This window comes from Capsicum annuum, chromosome 10, assembly GCF_002878395.1.
Source record: "Capsicum annuum cultivar UCD-10X-F1 chromosome 10, UCD10Xv1.1, whole genome shotgun sequence".
Taxonomy (NCBI): domain Eukaryota; kingdom Viridiplantae; phylum Streptophyta; class Magnoliopsida; order Solanales; family Solanaceae; genus Capsicum; species Capsicum annuum.
The window spans coordinates 65,254,810-65,264,903 of record NC_061120.1 but is presented as its reverse complement, the minus strand read 5'-3'; positions in this window follow the sequence as shown (position 1 = coordinate 65,264,903).

The window sequence follows — 10,094 nt, the reverse complement described above, 5'->3', positions numbered from 1 at the left end:
TTTAGGACTCACTTGGGACTTTACGAATTCAGGGTCATGCCTTTTGGACTAATTAACGCCCCAGTTACATTACAGGGATTGATGAATCATGTTTTCCAAGACTATATCAAGAAGTTTGTACTTATCTTCTTTGATGAAATCCTAGTTTATAGTGCCACAGTTCAAGAGCATTTATCCCACCTCAAAATTATGCTAGAAGTATTAAGGAAAGAGCAGTTCTTTGCAAAACTTTCTAAGTGTTCCTTTAGACAACCTAAAGTTGAATATTTAGGGCATATTATTATAGTAGAAGGAGTTACAACTGACCCATCTATGATTGAGGCCATAACTGAGTGGCCTAAACTTAAATCTCTCAAGGCTTTAAGGGGTTTCTTGTGGCTCCCGGATTACTACAAAAGATTTGTGCAATCTTATGGAGTTCTTAGCAGGACCTTGACTAATCTCCTAAAAAAGAATGCATTTGATTGGGATGAAGAGGCCACTATGGCTTTTGAAACTATTAAGGTTACTATGAGCTCTTTCCCTAAATTAGCATTGACTGACTTTACTAAAACTTTTATCATTTAAACTGATGCATTCTCTAAGGGTATGGGAGCTTTTCTTAAGCAAGAAGGTTGGCCTCTTGCTTTTTTTAGCAAGTCCCTTGCTCCTAAGAATTTGGGGTTGTCCACTGATGAGAAAGAATACATAAATGTCCTAGCTGCAGTTGATAGGTTAAGACATTATCTCCAAGGGAGCCATTTTATTATACGGACAAATCATTAGAGTTTGAAATTTCTACTTGAGCAAAGAGTCAACACTGTACTCCAACAGAAAGGCTTGACCAAACTATTAGGCTTAGACTATGAGGTTTAATTTAAAAGGGGTGCAGAAAAATAAGTAGCAGATGCACTTTCAAGAATGATGGAGGATAAGTTTACTCTAATTTCTATTACTGTCACTGAACCTACATGTATGTAGGAGATATCTTAGAGTTATGAGCATGACCCTATTGCATTACAACTCCTAACTGAGTTGATTACAGAACCTGGAGGTCATCCCTTCAACTCCTTGCACTATGGAGTTATCAGAAACAAAGGTAAAATTTATGTTGGTAAAGCAACAAATCTCAAACAAAAAGTATTCGAAGTACTGGATCAGTCCCCCTTGGGGCGTCATTCAGGTCAGTAGGGTACTTATAGAAGAGTGAGCATGGTGTCTTACTGACCCCTACTTAAGAGTGATATTTGTAAATGGGTGGCTGAATGTGAGATATGTCAATGAGTGAAACTTAACATGTGTCTTACCCTGGGTTACTCCATCCCCTACCTATGCCAGATGCACCTTGGAAAAATATTGCCATGGACTTCATCGAGGGGTTAACCCATTCTGGTCATAAGAATTCTATCCTAGTTGTGGTGGACAAACTCACCAACTATGGTCTTTTTCTTTTTCTCAAGCATCCCTATTTTTACCAGTCAATTTTGGAAATATTTATTCAAATCTATGGGCACCAGGCTGAATCTATCCACCACATACCACCCCCAGTCTGAGGGTCAGACTGAGATATTAAATAGATGCTTAGAGTCTTACTTACGAGCCATGGCCTTCTCCTATCCTAAGAAATGGCTCAAGTGGCTTCCCTTTACAGAATGGTGGTATAGCACGAATTACCACTCCTCTCTTAAGACTATTTCTTTTGAGGCACTCTATGGAACCCCACCCCCTTAAATTCTATTTGGGTCACTACCTTACTCGACTCATACCTTAGATGGAGCCTATTTAGCTCAAAGATAGCAATTGCTACAACAGCTTAAGGAGAATCTGCAGGTGGTAGAGGCAAGAATAAAGTTTTATGCCGACCGGTCAAGATCTAAGAGGGTGCTGTAAGTTGGTGACTTTGTCTACTTGAAGTTTCAACCTTACAGGCAAGATTTAGTAGCAGTTCATAAGAATTTGAAACTCAGTGCAAAGTACTAGGGGCCCTATAAGGTTACTCAAAGGATAGGGAGTGTTGTTTACCAGCTTGCTTTACTAGCTGAGGCTCAACTCTACCCCATCTTCTATGTATCTCAGCTAAATAAACGTATTAGCTCCGCCATTTCTGTTGAATCCTAGTTACCAAAATGTGGTGAGGATGGACGTTTACTGATCTAGCCCCTGGCTATCTTACAAAGTCATATCAAGAAAAAAACAATATAGCGGTGGTACGTGTTATTGTTCACTGGTCAAACATGAGTGTCGATGAAGCCACGTGGGAAGATTAGGGCTATATTAAGGGTTAATTTCTTGAGTTCGTCACTCAGCTTGGACCTTGATGACAAGGTCGATCTTGAATAGGCGGGTATTTGTTATGAAGTAATAGGAATATTTAGGGTTATGAATTGGGAATTTTCATGGAATTTAGGGATTTTTTAGATTCAGCAATTAAAGGGATAAGGTGACACATGGTTGGCTAAGAGCTAAAGTTACTTTACAAGTGGAATAAAATCGATGGTCAAGATTTAAAGTTCATTAAAGCAAATAGAGGGTCGAGATAAGTTCAGTAGTTAGTTGTAGGTTGTTAAATACCTGATTAGTTAGTTGGAAAAGGTAGTTATTGAATTGGTATTCCTCTCACTACTTTCTCTCTCTAATTCCTCCTTGCCTAATCTTCTTCTTCTTCCTCATTCTAACCTACAATTCTGAAAACACTATTACAGGTATTCGAGTTCATGAAGTCATCCATGGCTACTGTAATTGATTAGTTATGATTAGTCATTACTTGTATCAGTTGGTTGAGATAATTTGTAACCCGTTCCATTATCACTAAAATTCCCTTTTGATAGTTCTATTGTTCAATTTGTATGAGCATTAGAGGATGGCCATTTATAACCAACTTAGAGTATCATTATAATAGTAGAATTTGGGTTAATTGGAGACCAGATTACTATCAAGTGTCCTTGTTCAGCATGACAGACCAAGCATTAATCTGTGATGTTAAACATATTCCTAATCAGTTAGTGTTCCTAGTTACATTTGCATATGCCTTTAATACTAGGGAAGAAAGATGGAGCTTATGGGAGTATATATTATGGATAAATAACAGCACAATCATTCCTTGGTTACTACTAGGATATTTCAACTCTGTGTTACATGCTGAGGATAGAATTGGAGGTAATCCTGTCTCATGGTTGGTTGTGATTGATTTTGCTGCACGCATAGAAGAATATGGTTTACTCCAACTTTCTTCTCAAGGCAATAGGTATACTTTGAATGATAAGAGTAATGAATAAAGAATTTACTCTAAGATTGACTGGGGGTTGATTTATTAGGAATGGCTGGATCAAATGCATTTTAGTAGATTGGTGTTTTTGCCTGAAGGAATAAGTGACCACTGTCCTGCAAAACTGAATTTGAATGAGATAAATTCCAAAGGAAGAAGGGGTTTCCAATATTGCAATATTTGGGGACAATACCCTCAATTATTGCACATAGTTAGGCAGAGGTGGAATAAGAGTATTCAAGGGTGTAGAATGTTTCAAGTAGTGCAGAAATTGAAGAAACTGAAGTATGTACTAAAGAAAATGTAAAATCAACATACAAGAAGTATTGTTGATGAAGCTGAGGATGATAGGAAAGCATTAAAACTAGCACAATCACACCTGCAGCAAGATCCGTTAAACCAGGGGTAGCAACAAAAAGAAAAAGGATGCATACTATAAGTACAAACAGTCCTCTTATTTGGCTGAAATATACTTCCAACAACAAAGTAAAGTTACCTGGCTTAAGCTAGGGGATGAAAATACAAGATGCTTCCACAAAGTAATAAAGCACAAGAAATTCAAACAAGCCACCACTCAAGTGAAAAATGATCATGGAGAATGGAAGCATGATTCAAACTAAATTGCCAAGGTGTTTGTGGATTATTATTAGGCTTTGTTAGGGAGCAAAGAAGCTGGTAGGGTGAAGGCAAAACCATAGTTATTGAAGAATGGTCCAGTGTTAAATATGCAGCAACAAATGCAACTGATTATTTATTTCTCCCATAAGGATATAAAGGCTGCTATGTTCTCCATAAACATCAATAAATGCCCTGGTCCTGGGTTCTTTTAATTAGCCTAGAGCATTGTGGGATCAGATATCAATAATTCTATTGTAGAATTTTTCAAAAATGGCAAACTGTTGACACAAATTAACTCAACTAATATAGCTCTTATTCCTAAGTAGGAGGTTCTAGAATTAGCAAGCTAGTACAGACCAATATCTTGCTGTAATATGATATATAAATGCATTTCAAAGTTAATCTGTAGTAGACTGAAAGCAGTAGTAAATGTTATTATACCAGACAATCAGGCATCATTTTTTAAAGGTAGATCCATACTACATAATGTCTTGATGTGTCATGACATTCTAAAGTACTACAATAGGATGGTTTCTCCTAGATGGTTAATGAAAATAGACTTGAGGAAGACATATGACATGGTCAACTGTTGGAAGAAGCGTTAATAGGGTATGTTTTTCCTAATAGATTCACACACTGGATTATGATTTGTGTGAAATCTCCTAAATACACTATTAAAGTGAATGGTGAAGGCCATGGATACTTCGAAGGAAGGAGGGGTCTTAGGCAGGGCGACCCCATTTCTCCTCTATTATTTGTGCTTGTGATAAAGTACCTAACAAATTGATAAAGTGTATGAGCTTGCTACCTGAATTTAAGTTTTATCTACTCTGTCAGACACAACAGCTTACACACTTGATTTTTGCTGATGATTTGATGATGTTTTCTAAAGGAGAGGTTGGTTCAATCAAGAAATTAAAGAAGCTTTGCAACACTTTAGTGCAGCTACTGAACTTGTGGCTAATATGGACAAGTCCAGTGTGTTCGTTGCTGGGATAAAAGATTAACAGAGAATTGATGAATTGGACTTAACAGGATTTTGTCTTGGATCCTTTCTTATCAAATACTTAGGATTGCCACTATCCCCTAAGATATGGAGTAGATTGTATTGTCATGTCTTTGTTGATAAAATCACTAAAAGAATATAGACTACCTATGCAAGGATGTTGTTATATGCCAAAAGATTACAGGTGGTACTAGCAGTATTGTTTTCCATGCATAGCTTCTAGGGCTCAATTTTTATACTTCCTCAAGGAGTTGTGAGACAAATTGAGCAAAAATATAGATCTTACTTATGGGGAAGAAATATAGAGAAGAGAAGACCAGCCTTAGTCTCTTGGGATGTGGTGTGTAAACCTAAGAAAAATAGAGGTTTAAATAATAAAGATTGTGGTATGTGGAATATAGCTTCAGTTGGTAAGATATTATGGCAAATTATGATGAAGTAGGACTCTCTTTGGGTCAAGTAGATTCATCGAGTGTAATTGAAAGAATCTCCAAGCATATAGACCTACCAGGCTCCTGTCCACAGTAGTTGGTACTGGAGAAAGTTAAATAAGGTAAAGGAAAAGATGAGTAACTAGTATGTTAATAATCAGTTCATCCTAACCAAAAAATGAGATTATTCTGTTTCAACAGGTTATGTAGATCTTATTGATACAAAAGTAAGGATGTTAGTGGCTGATTTAGTGTGGAACTCAGTATCAGTACCAAAGCGCAAGTATATAGTATGGTTGGCAGCACATTGCTGACTACTGATAAAGGAGAGACTCATACATATGAATATTCAAGTGAAAGAGCCTGCTTGTTACCTGTGTGCATATCGGGAAGTAGAAACTAGTCATCACTTATTTGTAGAATGTAGTGGGTTTAAAAGAATACGATATGAGCTCCTGAAGTAGGCTAACATAACACTACCACCAGGTGAAGTTAAACAAGTATTGGAAGTGATTAAAAGAAGACACTGGAAGAGATTAAGAAGGAGGTAGTTACAGTAATTATCAGTGCTTTGATTTACCATGCATGGTGAGCGAGGAACTGCAAACTGAATAAGAGAACTCAAATGCAGCAATAAGAGATTATAGAGCAGGTTAAGCATAAAATTAGGATAAAAGTAGAATTCTACAAAGCGGCTAAGAAAGCATATAGAAGTAGAGGATATTGGAAGAAACTATGTATGTAGGATGAGTTTGTAGTTTATTTTTGTTTCTTTCTGGGGCTTGATTACTTGCATCAATGTTTTAATCAAGTGCCTTAGTTTGTAAATATTATTGTTGGTTAATGGTATTCACAATGTTACAAAAAAAAACTATGCGGTAGGACCCAAACTCTTGTAATTAGGTGTGTTGTATGGGAATTGTAAGTTAGAAATGATGAAGTCTATAATTAATGGTATAGATCATAGTCTTGTAGTGTCACTAAATTAAATGTCTATTGGCCGTATATTGTAAGGTGGAGGATGCATCTATTCCTATGTCCCACAAAATCTTATTTCATGTCAGGTGTCATATAAATCAAGACCTATGATCAACAAATAAACTCATGCCTTATGCTGTGATGATTATGATCCATAGAACTCATGTGTAAGGTCATTACTATATCAATTCTCACTACCCCACACTTAGCGCTTACAATATTCACTTGGTGATTTCATGAAGCTCTTGTTGAATGCCTATGTATGTTTCACTGAGGAAAAATTCCTAATGTGAGGTTATTTCCTTTATTCCATACTTCTTTAACTTCAATAAGTTCCTGCCTATCATTCGAGGAGGAATGATTTCAAGGGAGAGATAATGTAACACCCCACATTTTATGAGCTAGAATTTGAGCCATCCTTTCTATGTATATAGACATGAACCTAATGATTTATATTGAGATATAAGTGTGGATAATAATTTTTTAGTGTGGGAACATCTTCGGAGATAGATTGAGGTCATAAATATCTCATATCTCAAAGTTAAGTTTCAACACTTTCCTACCTATTAAATTTTTATATACAATTTTTCTTATGTCAACTTCTAGCAAACATAACTCCTATAGTATAAAAAGTTACATGGACTACTAATTATCAAATTAAAACCATCTGAGTTCTCTTTCAAACACCACTAACTATTTGTCAATTCAAGTTTGAAGTCAACAGTTTTAAGTATTTTAGTGAGACACTATCGAGGATGCACGATTGGGGCTGTGAGGTAATGTTGGTGCATCGTATTTAGGGTTGCGAGGCAAATCTGGATTTAATCTTTTAGATACACGACACCATCCTTCTTTCACAAAATAAAAAACACGTTTTACCACTTTAAATTAATGGCAAAAGGGTCCTTTCACCCCCTACTATAACTCCCCCAATCCATCATATAACCAAAAATTTTCTCAAAAGTAATTGAAAGACCCCGAAACCTCATTCTCTTCCTCCCAAGAACATCAAGACGGGTCTTCTCAATTTTAAAGCTTGCAGATTCCCAAATCAAGGTTTTTCTTTAATTTTTCTCTGTCAAAAGGTATGTAGAACTATCCTACTATTCATGGGCATTAAAAATATGTTTTATAGTGCTCTGAATGGTGTTTATATGTATGTGGTATAGATTTTGAAATGGTTTGAAGAGCATGCATCATCAACCGTATTTTATGATGAAATTATATGTTTATGATGTGGTTTTTCCAAAAACTTGATTTATATTCATATGTTTCTGTGTTATGAGTTTTGAAAAGTGATTTAAGAGCATGATTTATAAAATTCCCTCTCTTATGATGAAATCTATTGCCTTAACATGTCGTGGATTATTCAATCGGATGATTAAAATTTTGAGTTTAAATGCTTTACTATCCTTTATGGATTGACATTGTTTTATGATCAAATGAGAGGGTGTTTTCTTGTTTAATAAATTCTCTTTGTATTAAATGGATGAATTGAATGTGATTGATTAAAGGGATGCCCACCCTATGTTGAAATCTTGAAAGGAGAGTATTTTGCACAATTTTTCATGTGCTTTTGAAAGAAGAACTCTCATGTGATATTTAAATCTTTTTGTGATCATTAATGTGCTTTTGAATTAAAAGAGATATGGACATGATTTGAGATAATATGGATTGCAAGTCTATGTATAATGATACCTAATATTGAATGCCTTTGAAAATAGAAGAAGTAAAGTTTTTGATCATGAAACGCGGGTTTCAAAAGGCTAATATTAGGCTTAAAGAGAGCTAGGTGATTACCTGAAGAAGGCATTGATTTGAAAGGGCTTATTGCTGGAAACCATGTTTTATCGATGCGGGAATCATGATATAGTATCCTGAATGGGGGATAATTTAGGTTTCCTTAAAGGGGGATACCTATGGTATACGTGAAAGAGCGTATACTACTACACAAAAAATCCAATCCTTGTGAAAATCTTAGATTGGGGGATTTTTCACCGAGTCAATGGTGAACCCATATAGCCCATCAGTAATCAGAATTGTAGGGTTTACCCTCTAGCTCAAAACATTTATGTTTTAGAAGAATAATTTGAAGCTCTTTAATTATTCCCATTTGTTTTGATTTTTATTATGTTAAACTCTTTTCACAATGCTCTCAATTTTTTTACATGAAGTATGTGTTTTTTTTTTACTGTTCTACATACCAATACATTCAATATATTGAACGTCCTTATGGAGGCTGCATTGTCTTATGATGTAGGTTTTGAGGCACAGTCCCATGGTCCATTACCTCAACTGAACATTGGGATATGATATTAAAATTTTAAAATATTTTTTCTAACAATTACATTTGGCGCGTAATTAAATATCTATAAAAATTGTAGTTTTTATAATGATGACCATAGAAACTAACTTGTTTAAGTTAATGAATTTTGAAAGACAACAAAGTTGATTCACTTGAAAGCTTATCATCCAAAAATAAGTGACCATTTAATCTTCTAACCCAATTATTTAACATTTGTTTGGCTAAAGGAAGCATATGTGGGAAGTCAAGTACAGTTTGTTATTTAACATGAGGATTAAGGTTGGAATAAAATAATACTTTCTCTATTCGTAATTACTTATCGTCGTTATTAAAAATAGATATTGCATAATACTTATTGTTTTAAAATCAAGATATAATTAGTTAGTTTTTTTTATAGTTATCTTTTTTCACCTTTATCCTATATCAGAAATATGAAAAGATATTAATATAATGCAAAAGATAGAAGAATTAAATGGAGATGGATAATAAATGAGGATAATTTAATCAAATTGTCCTCTAGTTAATATGTTTCTTAAGGGGCGTGCAAGTCAAAAAGGTGACAATTATTTAGAAACAGAGGGAGTAATTCAGAGATCAAAATTGCTACTAGCCCTAAAATAATCTTAGGAAAAGGGCCAAAAATACTCTTCAAGTATTAGAATTGATTCAAAAATATCTTTTGTGTATCTATTGGGCTGAAAATATCCTTGCATCCACCTTTAAGACTCAATTATACCCTATAGCTAACGGTCATCTTTTATATCATAATTAAAATTTTTATTTATCATTGGTCAGCTTTCTATTGATTGCAAATTAAATTAATTAAAATGTTATTATCTTATAACCAAATCTGAACCCAACGAAACCTACCCAACCCAAATCAGACCCCCCCCCCCCCCCTTTAGTTTCTTTTCTTCAGGTGATCGATGTAATAGAAACAAGAGAAAAATAATGATATTCACTATACACAAGGTGCTGCAAATTGCAATTATGATTAGCCATAAAAGCAACAGAAACCCCTAGCTCGAGTGTAATGTTTTACTGGAAATAAGTCATTTTTGTAAATATATCGATGTTGCAAATAGAGTCAAATGAGCGGTAAAAGAGATTGAAGTTATGCTCTTAGAAGAGGCCGTCAAAACTCTCTGGCAGTGAAGATATACTACATATTAAATTTGTGAGCACCCGTAAAAACCCACAAAGCAAGCATATCAAACAACAAATAATGGCGTTTCATTCAATGCAAAGTAATCAAAGAACAATCCAACTATGGATTGGGTAGTTTTAGTTGGGTCACCTTTATTTAATTGGTTTGAGGTTAGGGGAGAGAGAGGTTGTCGAGTTTGCATTGGATTGTTTTAGTTGGATCTGAATTTTGTTATAAGACAATAACAATTTATTTAATTGAATTTACAATCAATAGAAAACTGACACGTAATAAATAAAATCTTTAATTATAATTTTAAAAAGAGTTGTTAGTTGTGTAATGGTATATTTGAGCCATAAAGATGG